Source organism: Peromyscus maniculatus, chromosome 2, assembly GCF_049852395.1.
Source record: "Peromyscus maniculatus bairdii isolate BWxNUB_F1_BW_parent chromosome 2, HU_Pman_BW_mat_3.1, whole genome shotgun sequence".
Taxonomy (NCBI): Eukaryota; Metazoa; Chordata; class Mammalia; order Rodentia; family Cricetidae; genus Peromyscus; species Peromyscus maniculatus.
The window spans coordinates 58,270,467-58,292,155 of record NC_134853.1 but is presented as its reverse complement, the minus strand read 5'-3'; the positions used below and the strand labels follow the sequence as shown (position 1 = coordinate 58,292,155).

The following is a 21,689-nucleotide window of genomic DNA, read 5'->3' as shown; positions in this document are numbered from 1 at the left end:
CACTGGTAGACCTCCTGAAAGAGTTGTCATAGTGTTAGAAAGTCAGCGAAGTGAAGGGAAAAAGCATGTACTATTTACAACGTATGAATAGGGTGTAGCTAAACAGTAGATGTGCTGAAAAAAAAAAAAACAACCTGTATGTGCATGTGTTTCTCTGTATGTGTGCACACATGTATGTGTTTCTGCACGTGTCTGTGTGTGTGTGTGTGTGTGTGTGTGTGTGTGTGTGTGTGCACATAGAGTTCAGAAGTTGAAGGCAGGTGTTTTCCTTTGTTACTATTCACCTTATTTTTAATTTAATTTTACATGTATGTGTATGCCCTTGGAGGCCATAAGAGGGCATCGGAGCCCTTGAAACTTGAGTTATAGACAGTTCTGAGCTGCCATGTAGGTACTGAGAATCGAACCCAGGTCCTCTGAAAAAGTAGCAAGTATTCTTAACTGCTGAGCCATCTCTCCAAACCCTTTACACCTTATTTTTTGAGACAGAGCCTCTCACGTTACCTGGCACTCCCCAATTCAGCCAGATTAGCTACCTTTCAAGCCCCAGGGACCCCCCTGTCTCCACCTCTCAGCACTAAGGCTGCAGGTACCTGCTGCTGTGCCCCACTTTTTACACAGATGCTGAGGATCTGAACTCAGGTCCTCATGCTTGTGTGGCAGGTGCCTCACTGGGCTGTCTCCCCAGCCCCATGGATATGCCAAAATCTTAAAAAGGAGAACTTCCCCCTACAACTTCAGTGGAAGAGCTGATGCTGTGCTGATCAGAACTTCAACACGGGAACTATAAAACAGGTGGTACTCTGACTGAGTGGAAAAGGTGAATGCCTGTGGGATATTTGGGACTGACTGTGTCAACTTGTCCTTCAAGAGGGCTATTATTTCAAATGCAAATGTGGATTTGATATTCGGATGCTGAGTGCTCCACCGAGAGCATCTTACTATTCGTTAACTCTGTTGTGCTGAGGACCAAACCCGGTGCCGGTGTGCAGCAGGCATGCGCTCTTCATCACTCAGCTATACCACAGCCAGGGAGATTTTGACTTAAAAGACAATCTTGAGCACTGGGTGTGGTGGTCTGTAATCCAGCAGTCCGGAGACTGCGGCAGGGGGCTGAGCTTGAGGCTCACCTGGGCTGCACACAGAGCAAGACCTGTCTCAGAGAAGAAGGAAAATCTTGAAGCCAAAGCTTCTGATAAAAGCACTCTTATACAGAGTCATTGTTGGGCTCATTTTAGAAGTGGTGGCTCTTTAAAAGAAAACAGTTTGTTAAGAAAATGCCCCTCCCTTCCCTTCTCTTATTCTGTGGGTACAGACACAGCTCACAGTTAGGAATCCAGTGCACAATGCATCTTTATGCTTTGAATATTCTGACATTATTTTGCTTTTAGAATAATTACAGTCATATAGTTCTGTGCTTACATACGATAATACCCATGATGTTACCCATCATGAGATTGGGGAAAGGCTCAAGCCATAAAGCCTCTTATTAAGTGTGAAGTCTATTTTTAACTTTCAAGCACCTTAGGCTCTCATGAGCATCATTTGGGGAGTTTGGTATGGGGGAAAGGGCTGTTTGGAGACGCGATACCCAGGTGACCCTACACAGATGACTCTGGGCTGTAGTGGTGGACTGACCCAGTGGCTTTCAACCAGGACCTCAGTAAAACATTGTGGTGACATTTTAGGTTGTTACAGTATGTAGGGTCCTCTTCCACACATGGGGCTGCTAGATGGTAGGCAGATGAAGTACCTCAGGGTGTCCTGCTCAGCCTGTTTCAGCTCCATTTCTCTCCAGTTCATTAGTGGTACATGGCAAGGATCCAAAACCATGGTAGCCCCTGAGCATGGTATCTGCATCCTGCACTTGGCATCCATCACCATGCTGTTTGGAGTGGAGTCAGGTAGGTGATGCTAAGCCAGGGCACCGGGCCACGGCAAACCCGTTTGGATGGCTTTAGATGTTCCTTTGCGGCCTCATGGCCTCAGAAGGAGGGAGTGGTTTATTGTGGCTGTGGCCTGCCCGAGGGTCTGGACTTTATATTCCAGACAGAGGGCTGCTGCATCTTCAGGCCCCCCTCCTTCCGCACTGACATTGCCACACCTTTCAGAAGAGGGGCACTGTGGAGGGCCGTGTTGTTCCGTCACTCCACCTGCTTGTCACCACAGGTCAGGCTGGAGGGACATGCAGACAGTCCCGGCAAGCAGAGCATGTGGGCTGCAACTGCTGCAGCCGAGAGCCCGGGGTGTCTGGATTCTCAGATAGAGTGGCCTTGCTAAGTGGCTGTGTTTGTCAGTCACAAGGGTTCAGGGGCTGTCAACTGGACAGGATTTAGGACCATGAGGCAAGCCTTTGGGTAGGCCTGGGGGGGTTGTTTAGATTAGGGTGAGAGTGTAACCAGCACGGTCCCGAATGAAAAGGGGACCTCTGAACATGAACGTTCACTGTTTTCTGTTTCCCAAGCACGGACACAGTATTACCATCCACCTCAAGCTCCTGCTACCGTGGGTTTGTGCCATGAATGGTGGGACCCTCAAACTGTGACCACAATAGACCCTCCTTCGCTAAGTTACTTCTGTCAGGTATGAGATAAGAACTAATTCCGCAGTGAAATACTCAGCAGAAACTTTCTGTGGTTCTCTTGTTATATGTATATATATTAGAAATGATTCGTGGATGGAACGCTTGTTAATTACAATGTAGTATACCAGGACCACATTTTTTAATTGATGTGGTTTCAATCACAAAATGATTTAATTAAAGAAAAGTTAAATTAATTAACTACATTTTCATACACATCTCATCAGTCTTCGAATTTTTTCTAAAGCAAGCTGACTATATACTATTTCATAATATGCTTATCCCATGGATACATGTTTCTTAGACATAGATATTACATGATTTCACGTGCTTTCTGTCTTAGTTCAGGCAGCCATGACAAGATCTCATGGGTGAGGTGGCTTAAATAATCGGAAGTTTATTTCTCCTAGTTCTGGAGTCCAGGAAGTTTGAGATGCGGGTGGCGGCATTGGGAGAGGTCTCCTGCTGGCATGCAGGGGACCACTTCCTGGACTCCTCTTCACAGCCAGAGGGCGGAGAGAAGAATGAGTCCCCTCTTGTCTGTTTGTAGGAGGGCACTAATCTCATGAAGGCTCACTTCACTTTCACACCTAATTGTCTCCCAAAGCCCCATCTTCAAATACCATCACACGGGAGGACTAGGGTTTCAATATATGAATTTAAGGGAGCATAGACAATTAGTGATCCAGTGAGGGCCTGGAGTTGGTCTCTCTGAGTTCACACTTCAGCTCTGCCTGTGGGCATATTATTTCATGGCTTTGTGTCTCAGTTTATTCACCTGTAAATTGAGTGGAATGCTCACACCTATTGCATCAGTGTTTTTTAAATGTTATATATGGTGTGTGTGTGTGTGTGTGTGTGAGAGAGAGAGAGAGAGAGAGAGAGAGAGAGAGAGAGAGAGGAGAGAGAGAGAGAGGAGAGAGAGAGAGAGAGGAGAGAGAGAGAGAGAGAGAGAGAGAGAGAGAGAGAGAGAGAGAGAGAGAGAGAGAGAGAGAGAGTTTGCAGTATGTGTGCGCTCGGCATTCATGTGGAGTCAGTTCTCTCCTTCCAACTTCACATGGATTCTGGGGATTAAATGGAGATGCCTTTGTCACCTGTTGCCACCCAAGCCATCTTACTGGCCCCCATATCAGTGTGTTTTGAGAAATAAATGAGATAATAGATGTGGATGCCTTAAAATAGAGCCTTCTCTAAAGGTGGCAGTGGCTAGCTGTTGGGTATCACCTTGTCAGCGTCGGCATCAGATGTGACTGTACAGCCCCATCAGCCCACCCCTCAATGTTAGATACACTTGTCATGGCGTCCTTTAGGGTCATTTCCTTGGCGTGAAGTCTCTAGGCCAAGAGCAAAGCTTAAAGTATTTGGGTGCACGCTGTCTCATTTCCTACCACAAGTTAGTCTCTGCCACAGGAAAATTCAGCTTGGCTTCCTTTTTCATTCTGCATGCTCAGGGGCCTCCCCTTTTCAAACACTGGAAGTATAAATCATTTAGTATGGTTCTGGGGCACACATAGTTGAGTAAATGGATAAGTTACAAAACAAATCATATAATTAACTATAAGTCCTTTATACAGCCACATGCCAGTCACTCTGTCGGCACTTGGGCCCTCCCCACTGGCCAAGGGCTGGGCTCTGTGTAAGGAGCTGACTGTGTTCTGCCCACGCTCTTTTCCTCCAACCCAGTTTAGTCTCTGTTTCTCTCTTTGCCACTTGAATCCGCTCACACCCAGGACCTCTGCGGGTGGCTGCAAACAGGCTGCACCCTGGGCCTGGCCCGGGACAACCTTCACCTGTCCAGTGCGGCGACGGCACAGGAAGCTTGCTCGTGTCTTGTTCCTGGTGGTCCATCCGTCTGTATTTGTGTTGACAAAAGGCACAAACGCACTAACGGATATCAAACCTCCTGAGTGCAAATGAGAGGCGCAGGTAGACGATTACGATGTCCAGTCTGTTAGGTCCCCACCAAAAACAGTTTCCATGTCTTTGAAAACACAAAATCGGGCTCCAGAGACACGTGTGGGAGAGGCAGGCGTGGTTTTTCAGGCACTGGATAATCATTGATATTTAGGTACTTTGGATATTTTCAGGTACTTTAGATAATCATTGATATCCCCCCCTCAAAATAAATATATGCTCTATCCTTATTATGTTAGATCTGAATACTTCATTCAATTTTTCTCAAGAACAGAGGCTTTCAAAGTTGCCCATGATTCACTGTGAGAAATAGCTTTTACATGGTGTTAGTATTATATAGACATGTGTTGACACTTTGTGAGAGAGACGTTTCCCAGTGTGCAGAGCAATGTTGCTCTACTCTGTTTCACGATTTCATTCTTGAAAATGCTGTGTGTGACCCATGGGCATATTTCAGTGACTTACAAGTGAGCCGTGACCCACGGCTTGGAAAGCCTGCTCTAAGATGGGGTCATGTGAGTGTGGGTTGACTGATAGACAGCCTTGGCAGGGACTTGGAGCTCTTCCTTTTCAACATGGAGCCTATTACCTCCTCCCAGTGCTGGGTCCGGAGCAGACCGTATAAGCTCGGGGCACCATCTCTAGAGAGCTTTTAGTCCTTCATAGCTGAACAGGGCGTTAGTGCTAAGCGCCTGTGTTGGCTGTCTGGGTATTTGGACAGCTTTGTAGAGAACGTTAGTACTTCTCCAGGCTGGCTGCTGCCGCTGACGACTCTGCCTGTGAGGAGGGTTTAAGGGAAGACAGTAATTCAGTCTGAGTGCCCCTGAATAATGCCTTTGTTTTTGCCCTCCACAGAGCAGAAGCAAGTGCCTTGTTCTTAGCAGGCCAGTTGTTTGTGGATTCACACTGCTATAGACAGACCCAGTGAGGAGAGTCTGTCTGCCTTTCCCAGTCTGAGGGTCCTGGAGCATCTAGAGAGGTTTGTCTTGGAATGTCTACTGAATCACCCGTGCCTAAGACTTTATTATTAGAAATTTTTTACTTTGAATCTTCTAAGTATTTCGTCATCATAAAAAAAAAAAATATGTGGAGGAGGCTGGAGAGTTGTGTCTTTTTTTGTTTGTTTTTCGAGACAGGGTTTCTCTGTGTAGCTTTGCGCCTTTCCTGGAGCTCACTTGGTAGCCCAGGCTGGCCTCAAACTCACAGAGATCCGTCTGGCTCTGCCTCCCGAGTGCTGGGATTAAAGGCGTGTGCCACCACTGCCCGGCTGCGAGTTGTGTCTTAAGAATACCTGTTCTTGGGGCTGGAGAGATGGCTCAGAGGTTAAGAGCACTGGCTGCTCTTCCAGAGGTCCCAAGTTCAATTCCCAGCAACCATATGGTGGCTCACAGCCATCTATAATGAGATCTGGTGCCCTCTTCTGGTGTACAGACATACATACAAACAGAACGCTGTATACATAATAAATAAATCTTTAAAAAAAAAAAAAAAAAGAGCACCTGTTCTTGAAGAGGACCAGGGTTCAATTATCAGCACACACATGGTGGCTCACATCTGTCTGTCAGTCCAGTCCCAGGGGATCTGATGCCCTCTTCTGACTTCCATGGGCACCAGGCACAGACATATATTAAGACTCATACATGTAAATAAATAAAAGTATATCACAGCAGCATACACAGTATGTAGACCAGGCTAGCCTGAAACTCACAGAGATCTGTCTGCCTTTGCCTCCTGAGTACTGGGATAAAGCGCCATCACCTCCTGGCTTTAAATTTTTTTAAGTTCTGTTTTTATTTGCTTTGGCGAGAGGGTGAATGTGGGTGCTGCACACCTGACAACCTGCAGGAGCCTGTTCTTTCCTTTCATACTGTGGGTCTCGGGCTTTTTGGCAGGTGGCTTTATACACTGGGCCACCTCACTGGCCCCTAAATATCTCAAAACTGAAGGGACTTGAGAAAAGCACAGAAGCAGGATGGTCACCAGCAACCTCCCCCTGCCTCTTGTCCCTGGAGCATGCTTACAACCTAGGAACTATTTTCTGACCTTCCATTGTCTAAGGTACTTTCCTGCTCCAGGGGAAGGGAACATCCTTATCCTTGAAGATACAGGACCATGGAGAAACATCTGGACAGATAAGCTTGCCTAAAGTTTCCTCTGTTTTGTTACCCCTGGATTGTACTTTTGAAATCCAAGAGTACATCTTCATGACTGTCTACTTCCTGACAAGCCTATATTTAAAACAAGCAAACACAGATTCCAGGGCTGGAGAGATGATGGCTCAGAGGTTAAGAACATTGTCTGCTCTTCCAGAGGACCAAGGTTCAACTCCCAGCACCCACATGCTAGTTCATAACAGTCTGTAGCTCTACTCCCAGGGTATCTGATGCCCCCTTCTGCCCACCATGGCCACAAGGCAGACACAAGGTACACAGACATACATGCAGGAAGAACACCTGTACATGTAAAATAAAATAATTATCCCTCCTCCCCGTTTCCCTGTCTCTTCAGGTCTTTATTTCCTTAAGTCTGTCACTTTAAACTCATCTTTTTGTTTGTTTGGTTGATTGGATTTTGTTGTTGTTTGTTGTTTGTTTTTCGAGACAGGGTTTCTGGAACTCACTCTATAGAGCAGGCTGGCCTCAAACTCACAGAGATCCACCTGCCTCTCTCCCAAGTATTAGGATTAAAGGTGTGTGCCACCATTCCCTGCCTTTAAGTTCATCCTGAGTAGTAAATATGTATGCTTTTCTTAATCATCTTTTGTTGCTGATATCTCTGCCATGATCTTAGTGGGGGGTGGGGATGAAAGAAAGATTTTTTTTTATCCCTTACAGTGGCATTTCTGGAGTGAGCACGGAGCCCAGGAGACAAAGCCCTCCTAGGGAAGGGTACCATGGGCTGTCCAGCCTGAGCACAGACTCTGTATGAGGGAGTTGCAGAGACTGACCACCACAGAACTTGTCGTGACTCCTTGCCTTGACCGTGGTTTGATGAATAGCTTGTTTATAAGGGATCATATGACAGTTCATTGTTACTGCCTCTTAGGTAATGGCTCTGAGCATCAGATCACCAGGCAAAGGATATACACAAAGTGTGTTTACTTCCCACGTGGCTGAGTTCTTTTGTGCATACAGGGCACAGTATAAATGTGTCCAGATTTTGGTCCCTGAAGAGATCTCCCCTCCCTGTCATTATCCACCAAGTGTAATTCTGGGGCGTGTTCTCCCTGTGGCCTTTTCCATTTATTTCTTTGGAAGTTTACTCTGTTTAGCCACCCCTATGAATGGAAGGAAACACCTTTAAAACCTATGGAGGAATTCATGCTCCTCAACAAGAAACCAGCCATATCTCTTTCAGAGATTCATGAGGTCAGATTCTAGAACATTCCTCCACAACCGTCCCCCAGAAAAACCAGACCATTGGTTGCTTTGTTTCCTTTAATGAGCAGGAATGAGTGTGTTGTGGAACCTAACTTGGTTGTATTTCTCAGGCTGAGAAGCAGCATGTGAAGGTGCTGGCCCCAGCGGTCCTCACCTGCACTGTGTCTTTCATGTCCTGCTCACCCCCACCCTGCAGATTTCATGAATGCTTGTATTTGACGGCTTTCAGTAGTTACTTTTCATTATGGAAATCAAGTTTGTTATAAAAATATAAAATGACAGGTTAGAATATATTACCCCTTAACACCTCAGTGGGCTGTAAACCTCACATCTTATTTCACTCCATACATTAGCTTCTCACTAAGGCAAAGGAAAAAATGTTACCCGCAGAGTTCTGGAGGCCAGAAATTTACATCCAAGGTGTTGGCAGGCTCTGCCCTTGTGCGTGCGCTGGGGAGATTCTGGCCCTCAGCTCTTCAGGTTCTAGTAGCCATGCACATTCATTGGCTTGAGGGCCATGTCACTCTAGTCTCTGCCTGTGTTGGTAACTCTTTCCTGTATCTCTGACCCCAAACTCCTTCCCCATCTCTTTTTCTTCATTTGAAAATATTTTTTCTACTTTATATGTATGGGTGTTTTACCTGCATGGATGTTTGTACAGCATGTGCCAGCCTGGTGTCCATAGAGTCCAGAAGAGGGTCTTAGAGCCCCGGGAACTGGAGTTACAGACAGTGGTAAGCCACCATGAGGGTGCTGAAATTGAACTCAGGTCTTCTGGAGAAACAGCCAGAGCTTTTAACCACTGAGCCATCTCTCTAGCACCCCACATCTCTCTCTCTCTTTTTTCATGGGGCCAGGGACTTTCCCTATAAGTCAGGCTGGTCTGGTGCTGTATAGTCAAACTACTTGCAATCCTCCTGCCTCAACTTCCCCAGCGCTAGGATTCTAGGTATGTCTTACCCTACCTTCTGCCTCTCTTTTGTAAAGACACATGATTGCATTTAGAGGCCATAAGGCTAAGCTTTTTATAAAATCCTTAACTTAATCACTTTTTTTTTTTGCCATATAAAATATGGTGGCTTAAATGAGAATGGATTCCATAGACTCATATTTGAATACTTGGTCCTCAATTGGTGGAACTGTTTGGGAAGGATTAGAGGTGTGGCCTTGTTGGAGGAGGTGTGCACTGGGGCAGGGCTTTGAAGTTTGAAAAGACCTGTGAGATTCCCGGTTAGCTCTATTTCTGTCTCATAGTTGTGGGTCAGCATGTGAGGTCTCACACATTCCTGCCCCATACCTTTGCTCTGCTATCGTGGACTCTAACCCTCTGAAACTGTAAGTCACTTCCTGTTGTAAGTTGCCTTGGTTATGGGATTTTATCAAAGCAATATAAAAGTAACTGAGACATAAAGTAATGGTGATTGTTTTGCTGTGTAAAGGTTCTAAGCATTAGGATGTTCACATAACTTTTTTTGGTTGGGGGGGCACTGTTCAACCTACTAGCATTGTTTAAAAGTTTTATTCTGATGCTTGCTAGAATAAATAGTAAGGGAGATTTTATTCGGGATAAGGGAGAGAAGTGAGGCGAGTACACAGTGAGTGGGGGTCACGGCTACGCAGCAGGCCAGTGCACTGGAAAATTGCTAAGAGCGGGTGTCATAGGTAGGGGAAATTCTGCCTTCAGTCATCCTTTCTTTCCATGTCATCCTTGACCTGTGGGTCAGGTTAGCCACTCTGCCTTCCACCTGTACCTGCCTCTGCTCAAATGTTACTGTCTGGACTCACTAGATGTGGTGGTTTGAATGAGAACGGCCCCCAGAGGCTCATATATTTGAATGCTTAGTCACCAGGGAGTGGAACTCTTTGAAAGGATTAGAAGGCTTAGGAGTTGTGGCCTTGTTGGAGGAAGTGTGTCACTGGGGCAGGGGTGGGGTAGGATGGGGTGGGGTTTTGAGGTTTCAGAAGCTATAGGCCCAGTCTCTCTCTTCTGGCTGCCTGTGGTTGAAGATGTAGAACTCTCAGCTACTTCTCTTGCACCATGTCTGCCTGTGTACTATGATTCCCAACATGGACTAAACCTCTGAAACTATAAGCCAGCCCCAGTTAGGTGCTTTCTTTTATAAGAGTAGCTTTGATCATGGTGTCTCTTCACAGCAACAGAACAGTGACTGAGACATAGTGCAAGAAAAATACAACATCCGGGAGGACTGATGTTGGGAATCTCATGACATCACCAGAGGAAATTTTAGATAATTCTCTAAGTAGGAATTAAAATTGATTGCTGATCTGGGGCCAAGACCAGGGGAATCCAACTGGCCGTAGTCAAGACCTGATTGGACATAAGCATGAGTACAAATTCCAAACTGAGGTGGGTTGGAGGGAAAGAATGTGTCTGCCTTTCATTTTCATATTGAGCTACTCTCCTGTAGGTAGGACTCAGGCTAAACTAGTTCTGGTTCTGTTGCTAGATCGCCTCCAGGAGGCAGATGCAGGTCTGCATCTTACCTGGGACTCCTGGGTAAATGGAATGACCTTACATTTCTGTGTTCCTCCCACTCCTGCTTCAGTGACGGATAGAGAAGCCCTGCTTCCACAGTGTCTTCCCATGGGCTCACTTTGCTACCACAGGGTAGAGAAGCACTGGATTTTCTGGAGAACAGTGCTTGTTAGCACAGGGCTGTATCGGAATTCAATGCTATGATTTACTGCAGTCACTATGTTGCATTTAGTGAACGGCAACTTCATGCTGTATGCTGCGTTTTCTCTTTATTTAACCTTTACAGCCACCTGCACGTTATAGGCATCAGTTCCATCTCTTCAGGTGAGGAAGCAGGTTGAGAGTGCTACTGACTTACCTAGGTTCTGTGTGTAGCAATTATGGAGCTGGGGTTAGAACTGGTGCCAACTCTGGTGCAGTGTGTGTGCTTGTATGTGTCTCCATAGGCTCTCAGTAAGGATGGGAAGGGTGTTGGGAGCCAACAGTGGCCACCGAGGCCTTAAGGACATCTTACTAAACCTCTTTCTGGGTATAAAATGAAGTGCAGAGTTGCAATTCTCCAGCTTTAGGAACACTCAAGAGATAGATTAACAACCTTGAACTAACTTCCTTCCTCCCTCCCTCCCTCCCTCCCTCCCTCCCTCCCTCCCTCCCTCCCTCCCTTTCTCCCTTCCTTCCTTCCATCTCCTGGACTGTCCATACTAAGCAGTTTTTATCTGGGACATCTGAATGAATGACAGTCCTTTTTGCAGGAAGGCTCGTGAGGTCATCTGGGCAATAGCTCTCTGAGCCAATGCAGGGTTGTCAGGAGGTGAGTCAGAGATGGGCCCTGTGGATAGCCAGTCTGCAGGAAACTGGCTGACCAAGGTGTGGCAGGATGGGTGGCACTGTGGCTCTCCTCCTTTTTTCTGGAACATGCCTAAGGGAGTTTGAAATCGTATTGTTTGTCTAGTTGACAGTAAACAAATTTGTACTACAAGTTTCAATTTTGGAAAATTTATGATAAATACAAATAAGTTGTTTTGTCCCAGCAAACACCGGTGTTTATTGTTTGGTGAAGTGTTCACATATGAAGAATTAAGATGTCCTCATTCTCCTCTGTCATACCTCCTGCTTCCGGTGAGTTTACAGGTTCCTGTATTTCTTTTTGGTATAAATCCTAACTTATGGGACATACTTCCCTTTAGGAAGAAGAGATGAGATTTCAGATGGGTTTCTCTCCCCTATTACTAGCTGAGAAAGTTTACCCTCAGTGATTAGCAGAGTGTTTAAAAAAATTACTTTGAATTTAGATTATTTATTACTTTTTGTTGCTGAGATAAAATGCCATGACCAAGGCAGAGTTTGTTTGGGCTTATAGTTCCAGAGAGGAAGTCCATGATGGCGGGTGAGTCATAGAAACGGACAGCTAGAGCAGGAGGCTGAGCGATGACATCTTCAGCTGTAGACATGGAGTAGAGCAAGTGTAGAGATTTGAATGAAAACGGCCCCCACAGGCTCACAGGGAGTTGCACTATTAGGAGATGTGGCCCTTTTGGAGTAGGTGTGGCTTTGTTGGAGGAAGTGTGTCACTGGGGGTGGGATTTGAGGTTTTGGATGCTCAAGCCAGGCCCAGTCTCTCTGACTGTTCCTGCTGCCTTTGGGTCCAAATGTAGAACTCTCAGCTCCTCTCCAGCGCCATGTCTACCTGTGTGATACCATGCTTCCCACCATGACGACAATGGACTGAACTTCTGAACTATAAGCCAACCCCAATTAAATGTTTCCCTTTATAAGAGTTGCCACGGCAACAGAAACCCTAACGAAGGCAGCAAGCGACTTGGAAGTGGGGCAAGGCCATCCCCTGTGACATGTTTCCTCCAGCAAAGGTTCCACAACCTCCCCAAACAGTGACACTGACTGAGAACCAAGTGTTCAAATACGTGAGTCTAAACCTCGACTAGACTTTGAGCTGGGCCCAGTGGTTCAGGCCTGTCACCCTAGCGCTCGGGAAGCAGAGGCAGGAAGGGTGAGAGTGGAGGTCAGCCTGGGCTCCAGAGCTGGCCCCCATCTCAAAAACCACATATTTGAATTTGAAACCGGTTAGAAATCAGAGCAGGCTGGCTCAGGAAAGGAACTGGCCGGGTTCCCCTTCAGAATGAGCTTTATTAGATGAGAGCCTTGCAGCCAAGGGTTGTTGGGGCAGGGAGCAGAGGCCAAAGTGAGGGAGCAAATAGAGATACAACATTGGGCGTGAGATAGTGTAATGGAGGCTTGAAGGGAGGGAGACCTTCCCTTCAGTATCAAGTTCGTTCCAAGAGGAAGAAAGACGCCCTGCAAACTAGAGTGGTGCCTGCTGTGATGCCCACTGCGATGTCTGCTGTGATGCCTGCTTGGATGCTTGCTGCGAAGCCCACTGCGATGCCTGCTGCCACTGGAAAGCTTGTCCTGAGGCGTCTCGGAGGCAGAGGGTGCAGTGTGCTCATTGTCTCCTCGATTCCATTTCCCACCTGTGAATTCTGGGCATGGGGAGATGCTTGTCGTGGAGAGTGAGATTGCTCGTCACTCTTTCCATCGCTGGTGACACTCCTTTGCTCCAGCTGATGGCCTTGATGTTTCCAGAGGAAGGAAACTGAGGCACCTGTCACTTAGTTGCTGGTTCCTTGAGGAGCAGCTAGGGACTGAGCTCTAGAGAACTTAAAGGTCTCTCCCCTTTAAGGAGAGGCCCGAGAGCCATTTGGTCCCCTCTCCTTCTCTTCTCAAGGAGAGAAGCCAGGGCTACCTAGTGCCCACAGTAGCAACACTTCCTGATGTGTCCGGCAGGTGTGGCTATACCGAAGTTACAAAAATACGTCCTCCTGAGAAAAGCTGCAGCAGGCAGACCTCAGTTAACAAACCAGAGTGTATGTGATCAAATAATGAGCAGTGCCTGGAACAGAAAGAGCCCGGACCGTGCTACCGGTTGCCTTCTTCAGTAAGCCACTGAACTTCTGAGCATCCTCACTGACATGTAGTGGGGGCAGAGGGTGACACCCACTCCCAGGACCATAAAGACATTAATGGAAGGACAGGGTGGGAAAGCATGTTGTCTTAGTCCCTACTCTGTTGCTGAGAAGAGACACCATGCCCAAGGTAACTTATAATGTAAAGCACTTAATTGGGGGCTTGCTTACAGTTTTGGAGGGTTAGTCCATTGTTTTCATGGTTGGAGACAGGCACACATGATACTGGAGTAGTAGCTAAGAGCTCACCTCTGATCTACAAGTTACAAGCAAAGAGCATGATATTAGAGCTTTTAAAAACCTCAAAGCCGCCGGGCGTTGGTGGCGCACGCCTTTAATCCCAGCACTCGGGAGGCAGATCCAGGCGGATCTCTGTGAGTTCGAGGCCAGCCTGGGCTACCAAGTGAGCTCCAGGAAAGGCGCAAAGCTACACAGAGAAACCCTGCCTCAAAAACCAAAAAAATAAAAAATAAAAATAAAAATAAAAAAATAAAAACCTCAAAGCCACCCCCAGTGACACCCTTCCTCTAACAAGACCATACCTCCTCATTTTCCCCAAATAGTTCCATAGGCTTTAAACATACAAGCCAGGTGGGTGGCAGTGGCACACGCCTTCAATCCCAGCACTCTGGAGGCAGAGCCAGGTGGATCTCTGTGAGTTCAAGGCCAGCCTAGTCTACAGAGTGAGATCCAGGACAGGCACCAAAACTACACAGAGAAACCTTGTCTCAACAAAACCAAACAAAACAAACAAACAAACAAAAACCATACAAGCCTATGGAACCATTCTTGTTCAAACCACCACACACTGAAGGTCACAGAAAGCTACAGTAAGTTCTTTACTACGCTCAGAAGAACAGTGCTGCTTTTAGGGCCTTTGGGCATCAACAGTAGGCAAGGTAGAGCTGCAGGACTGAGCATCATAGTTTCAAGTGTCTGAGGATTCATGTTGCATTTTGAATTGCGGGACCCAGCTTATTTTATTTCAGGCCACCATACATCATCAAAGTAATCAGGATGTACTTAGCAAAGGCTGGACTGTTCCCAGCTAAGTTGGGTTTTTCTAGCATACAGAGACCACAGTATGTGCTGTGTCTAAGGGATGCCGCATCAGGCCCTGACTTGCAGAGGCCAGTTCTTAGGGGAGTGGCTTTGCTGCTTTTAATTGTAGAACACAGGGTAACTGGGTTACTTCTAGACGTGGAAGTTGGCTTCCTGTACATGGAACATACTAGAAAAACAGGACCTATGCTTGTCCAGTTGTTTTTCTTTATGGATAGCACTTCAGAATTTCCTTATGAGGATCACATGTCTATAAGAGCACATGCTTGCTTCCTGTTTCCTTCCACAGAATGGAGGGCACCAGTGAGTAGAGCTCTGACCCACATTTACATGGAAGGCATGCCTTCCTGGCAAACGCAGCACCAGACCATGCAGTGTCAGATTTCTTGGGACCCATAAGCTTACCGAAACATTCCTTCGGCATGCTTCAACACCTGCACCAACCCACAAGGCCTCTTAGGAAGGAAATAAATGAAATGCCTGCTGACTGCTTCACAGCTTCTTGGCATTAAAGAAAATGACATTTCAGAAACTTAAAGAGTGTCTTCTTTGTAGATGGTATCATTTGAGGATACTTGAAAATAATCCAGTACTGTGTGCGCCTGGTCTGGTGTGTGGAGTCGTAATTATATTTTACTCCCTCCTTTTGTTTGTCTCATTTAAAAGGTATCTTGTGTTGAGTCTTTGGTATGAAAGAACAGATCTTTGCAAAAGGCCATGATTGAGTGGTAGAGATGACTTGCCCCAACTCTTTTCCTTAGCCAAGACTGGAATTACAGGTGTGTAACACCTGGTGTAGTCACCTCACTCCTGTGTCCTTGCTGTTGGCATAAATTATACTTGCCTACATTTCTCTTTTGTTGCATTTCTTTTACTGGTTATTCATTGTTTGTGACTCCTCACCCCTACCCTGGCCAATACATTTCTTTGAAGAAAGAATGAGTATTGGAATAGTAGTCATTTGGGATGAACTCTGCCTGTTTACTTGAAAAAGTTCCCCCCCCCTTCAAATAGTTTTAAAAATAACGTTGTCCACAAAACTCAAATCCAAGTGGGTCAAAGACCTCAACATAAATCCAATTACACTGAACCTGATAGAAGAGAAAGTGGGAACAGCCTTGAATGCATTGGCACAGGAGACAACTTCTTGAATAGGACACCAATAGCACAGACACTAAGACTGACAATTAATAAATGGGACCTCTTGAAACTGAAAAGCGTCTGTAAGGTAAAGGACACTGTCAATAAGACAAGACAGCAGCCTACAGAATGGGAAAAGATCTTCAACCCCACATCTGACAGAGGGCTGATCTCCAAAAATATAAAGAACTCAAGAAACTAGGCATCAAAATACCAAATAATACAATTTAAAAATGGGGTACAAACCCAAACAGAGAATTCTCAATAGAAGAATCTCAGATGGCCGAGAAACACTTAAAGTAATGCTTACCATCCTTAGCTATCAGGGAAATGCAAATAAAAATGACTCCAAGATATCATCTTAACACCTGTCAGAATGGCTAAGATCAAAAGTACAAATGACAGCTTATGCTGGAGAGGATGTGCAGCAAGGAGAACACTCCTCCCTCCATTGCTGGTGGGAGTGCAAACTCCTACAGTCACTTTGGAGAGCAATATGAGAAATACTCAGAAAATTGGGAATCAATCTACTTGAAGACCCAGCTATAACACTCTTAGGCATATACCCAAAGGATGCTCAATCATACCACACGGACACTTACTTCCTCAACTATGTTCATAGTGATTTTATTTGTAATAGCCAGAACCTGACAACAACCAAGATGCCCCTCAGCCAAAGAATGGATAAAGAAAATGTGGTGCATTTACACAATGGAGTACTACTCAGCTGTTAAAAACAATGGCATCATGAAATTTGCAGGCAAATGGATGGAACTAGGGAAAAAAATCACCCTGAGTGAGGTAACCCAGACTCAAAAAGACAAACATGGTATGTACTCACAAGTGGATATTAGTAAAATAAAGAATAACCATGCTACAATCCACAGACCCAGAGAGGCTAAGTAACAAGGAGGGCCCAAGTGGGGACACATGGATCTCTCTGGGAAGGCGACATAGAAGAGATCTGGGTGGACAGGGGGTGGGGGCATGGAAACTTGAGGGATTGGGTTGAGCTGGATAGAGGGGGAGAGTGCTGAAAGAGATGACTGGATTGGGGGGGCATTTTGGGGTCAGGAAGAAACCTGATGCAAGGGAAACTCCCAGGAATCTACAAGGATGACCCCAGCTAAGACTCCTAGAAACAGTGAATTCGTAGCCTGAACTGGCCATCTCCTGTGATCAGATTCATGACTACCCCAATTGTCACCAGAGAGCCTTCATCCAGTAACTGATGGAAACAGATGCAGAGACCCACAGCAAACATTAAGCTGAGCTCAGGAAATCCTGCTGAAGAGAGGGAGGAAGGATTGTAGGAGCCAGAGGGGTCAAGGACATCACAAGAAAACCCACAGAAACAACTAACCTGGGCTCACAGAGTCTGAACCAAAAACCAGGGAGCCTTCACGGAACTGACAAAGGCCCTCTACATATATGTGACAGCTGTCTAGCTTCATCTACTTGTGGGACTCCTCATAGTGGGAGCAGGGGCTGTCTTTAATGCTTTGGCTGGCTCTTGGGAACCTATTCTTTATCCTGGGTTGCCTTTCCCAGCCTTAATACAAGGGGAGATGCTTAGTCTTACAGCAGTTTGATAGGCCATACTTTGCTGATACCCATGGGAGGCCTGCCTCTTTCTGAACAGAAACAGAGGAGTGGATTGGAGTGGGGAGTGGAATGGGAGGAGAGGAGGGAAGGGAAATTGCAGTTAGGATGTAAAATAAATAAATTAAATTAAAAAAATAAATAAAACAACTTACCATTAAAAAAAGCATTGTCAAAAAAAAAAAAAAAAAGAAAAAAGAAAGAAAGAAAGAAAGAAAGAAAGAAAGAAAGAAAGAAAGAAAGAAAAGTCGGGCGGTGGTGGCGCACTCCTTTAATCCCAGCACTCGGGAGGCAGAGCCAGGCGGATCGCTGTGAGTTCGAGGCCAGCCTGGGCTACCAAGTGAGCTCCAGGAAAGGCGCAAAACTACGCAGAGAAACCCTGTCTCGAACCCCCCCCCCCAAAAAAAAAAAATTGTCTGGGCATAGTGATGCATGCCTTTAATCCCAGCACTCAGGAAGCAGAGGCAGGTGGATCTGAATGAGTTCAAAGCCAGCCTGGTCTACAAACTGAGTTACAGGTCAGCTGGAGTTACACAGTGAGACCCTGTCTCAACAAAGAAACAAACAAAAATAACAGCGCCCTAATTAAATAGCCATTGTAAAAGTAGCCTGACTGTAATTATCTCCTGCAGAATAACCATTTCAGCATCCCAATAGAGATATCAACAGAAATAAATCCAAATACCTGTCTGCTAGTGACTTTCAGCCTTGTTCTTAGGTTTTCTGAACAGTCTTGGCTGATACACACACACACACACACACACACACACACACACACACACACACACACACACACATATTGGTGGGGGGAGTCTGTTTATTTTAGATTTATTTTATGTGTATGTGTTTTGCCTGCATGTATGTATGTATACTGTGTATAGGCCTGGTGCCCATAAAGGTCAGAAGAGAGTATCATATCTGTTGGAAGTGGAGTTAGGAATGGTTGTGAGCCACCATGTAGGTGCTGGGAATCAAACCCAGGTCCTCTACAAGAGCAACAAGTGCTCTAAACCACTGAACCATCTCTGAAGGCCAGCTGATAAATGCTTTTGAAAAGGCAGCTGTTAACCAGACTCAGATTTGATCCTTGTGGGGCTGGAGAGATAGCTCAGAGGTTAGAAGCACTGGCTGCCTTCAAGTCCAGAGTTGGTCTTTGTATTCCTTATAAGACATTCTGGGCTTTGGGCTAGTTCTAAGGAAATACAGTGATTAAATCTAATTATAATAATAGCTGCAGAAGTACCATGCAGTATAATGAGAAATCCAAGAGAGTCTGCTTAAGAGTTATAAGGAATTTGTTAGGAGATAAATCAGAAAAGACAACTCACTGAATAGGATAGGTGAATTGTTGCAGGGTTCTGGAAGGCTGAGGTCCTGTCCCACGCTGCTCTCACTGCCTGAGCCAGTCCTACTATCCAAGCCCACCAGGGAGAGAAGAGAGCTGGCAGCCTGCATGTGTCTCAGGTCTTAAGGGTAGCCCTGAGGCGTGGCCTTGGGGCTGGTACTTCAAGGTCGTAGGTAACTAGAACAGGTATCCACTACATCTCCCCCTTTTGTCTAAATAAGATTATAAAACTATATACAACAGGAATGAATACCAAGTATTGTCCAGGAGAGGGGAAAGGTAATAACATAAACAAAATAGAAATACAACCAACAAGAATGACAACAAACAAGAGACATATTAAATATTCAGAAATATCCAGAACATAGGTAAATGGCACATTACAGAGATTACTCCAATAGCTGTCCTATCGTGAAGAATCTAACTTTAGTACCTAAAGTGTTCTTTGCTAAGATATAAGAGGATTATAACTTTAACTACCTACTTTTCAACCCCATCAAAGACATGAGAAGGAAAATAATGTTTCCTGAGAAAACTGGAAGTGCAAACAAACAACTTCTAAAAAATTGCAAGAATAGACAGAGACAGCTGGCAGCCTGGACAGTCACCTAATGTTTCTCAGCATCATTGGGGCATCCAATTTGGCTACAGACCTAGAATATCTGACAGACCATTATCAGAAGCAGGAATTTTGAGGGACCATCTTACCTTGTCTTGGCAAGGTTCAGCAGATGCTTTTCATTGTGTCCTGCTTGTCCAGAAAGGACAGTGTGCATACTGTCAGCAGTCAAGGCAAGGGCAATTCTTTGCCCAGCAGGTCATTTTGTGCCAAGAAGAGGACAGACTTCCATACGGAGTGTCTTTGAAGTATTGGGAGTAGATTGGTGCTGCCAGGAACAATCATGTCTCTCATCAACAGAATTCTAAGTTATCAAAATATTTAAATGCCATGTTCTCTAGGTCTATGAAGTGTTTGAAGATTAACTATCCATCTGACATATGTTTCTGTAAATCTGGAAAACCTAACTAACGTAGTTATAGATATGACAAGCATGGGTGACTATTAATCTGTAAGTCTTATCTACCTAAATAACATAAGGACTAAGGCTTCACATTAACAAGGTAAACAATCTGTAAACAGATGTACAATATAAGGACAGTGACCTCAAAATTGTGACAATATACAAAATAGTCTACAGAGGTAGAAATGTATAGTGCAATATGACAATATCCTTAATATGTATCAATATACAAAATATCCTAAACACAGGTAGAACATACAGACAGCATGACAAATATAATTTTACATTTGTATCAACATACAAAATATTTCAAATATGAGTAGGAACATGTGTGCAATATGATAATTATAGTTTTGAATTTGTATCAATATACAAATTATCTTAAATAGGAATAGAAAATAATTTACATTTGTATCAAAATACAAGAATCCATCAGTGCAAATTATCTAAGGCTGATAGTTTGCTAAATTAGTTTACTAGTAGATACAACAATCTACCTTAATATCCTATACCTTAATATCATAGCCTATCCATTCCCCTTTTTTCTTTTCCAAAAGAGAATACTGAGTCTAAATTTTTTTTGTTCTACCCCCAACTCTAAAACAACTTATCTATAACCTTGAGAAAATAAAATCTTTTTTGAGAGGGGGCTTCGTTTTCTTAAAATTGCTTCCTGCTGTCTAGGGAGTGACGGTATCTCTGTGGAATCCTGTAAGAAAGCTAAATGGTGAAGTCTCAAAATGCTAGCTATAAGGTTTGTAGCCAGCCTCAGAGTAATGGGTAAGGTTTCTCTAAAGTTCTGGCTAGAAGTGTAATATGATGGACCACCTCCTCTTGGAACTGTGCAGAAGAGTTTGCAGTCCTAAGATGATCACTGAATGGTGTTTATCGGCTCAAAGACATCATTATGGACTGGGTAGAGTCATTGTTGTGGGCCCCATCTTCCTTCTGGAGACTTCAGAGATTGCTATTGGAAGGATTTATTTTTCACTGTGGAAAACTTGAACATTATTAATGTCAAAATGGAAAGTTTGAATCTTAAGATGATATGCCATGTGAGGAAGGATTCCGAGAAATCAAGAATAATCATAGAGAGAAATAGAAGCTTGACAACAATGGTCCCTAGCTTGTTGGTTTTCTTCTGTCCCACACCACTAGGCTCTTTTGATATGAGACAGAATCTCCTATTTTTTTTCTTTAGCAACATGCTTGGGTTTAGAGAAGGAGAGAGCCACATTCCAACTCTAAAGCCAGCTTGATTTATGATTAAGTCAGGACCATAATTTCCCCAGAGTTAGAGATACTGATGTTAGGTAGTGAGATATTACCCTGTAGAGTATATTGGTACAATAGATCCTTCCCTTCTGCTGTAGACTTTTAGGTGTCCAAGGCCTTTTGATTCCTTGAGGATGGGTATTTTTATTCTTCTGTAAAGACAAAAAGCAGAACCCTGCCCCGACCCTTGTTTGTTGAGTCTTCCTTACAATTTGTAGAATTGTCATATTGGTGAATGAGCTATCATTTCTCCTTATCAAGAGGATTTTACTAATTTTGTTGGTATCCATAGCTTTTCTCCTCCTGCAGAAACGTATGGGTTGGGAGGGGCCACAGCACATGTCTGACAGAGCAGGGATTTCTGGCCTTCATGGACAGGATGTGAGCTGCTGCTAGCAGGCAGGGGAATTAAGCTAACCAACAGGGATAAGGGCTGTGAGGGCGGCCCACCCACACATCATGGGCACTGGATATAAAGAGAAATCCAAGGGAGTCTGCTTAAGAGTTATAAGGAATTTATATAAGAGTTATAAGGAATCAGGCTGGGCGGTGGTGGCGCACGCCTTTAATCCCAGCACTTGGGAGGCAGAGGCAGGTGGATCTCTGTGAGTTCGAGGCCAGCCTGGGCTACAGAATGAGTTCCAGGATAGGCTCCAAAGCTATACAAAGAAATCCTGTCTCGAAAAACCAAAAAAAAAAAAAGAGAGAGAGAGAGAGAGAGAGAGAGAGAGAGAGAGAGAGAAGAAGAAGAAGAAGAAGAAGAAGAAGAAGAAGAAGAAGAAGAAGAAGAAGGAAGAAGAAGAAGAAGAAGAAGAAGAAGAAGAAGAAGAAGAAGAAGAAGAAGAAGAAGAAGAAGAAGAAGAAGAAGAAGAAGAAGAAGAATCAGAAAA

The 21,689-nt window shown here is 44.9% G+C and overlaps 1 protein-coding gene across 3 annotated transcripts in view; it reads left to right on the top strand.

Annotated features, from left to right (window-relative positions):
* Positions 1–21,689, top strand: part of Ankrd6 (ankyrin repeat domain 6) — a 171,503-nt gene that overhangs the window by 41,995 nt on the left and 107,819 nt on the right. Inside the window, exon 1 of one of the 3 annotated variants that reach the window (XM_076564024.1) lies at positions 2,170–2,280. The exons of the other annotated variants lie outside the window; for them this stretch is intronic. The gene's annotated coding sequence lies outside the window, so the exon portion shown is untranslated. Of the gene's footprint in view, positions 1–2,169; positions 2,281–21,689 lie in introns of those variants that run through there. 3 annotated transcript variants of the gene reach the window in all.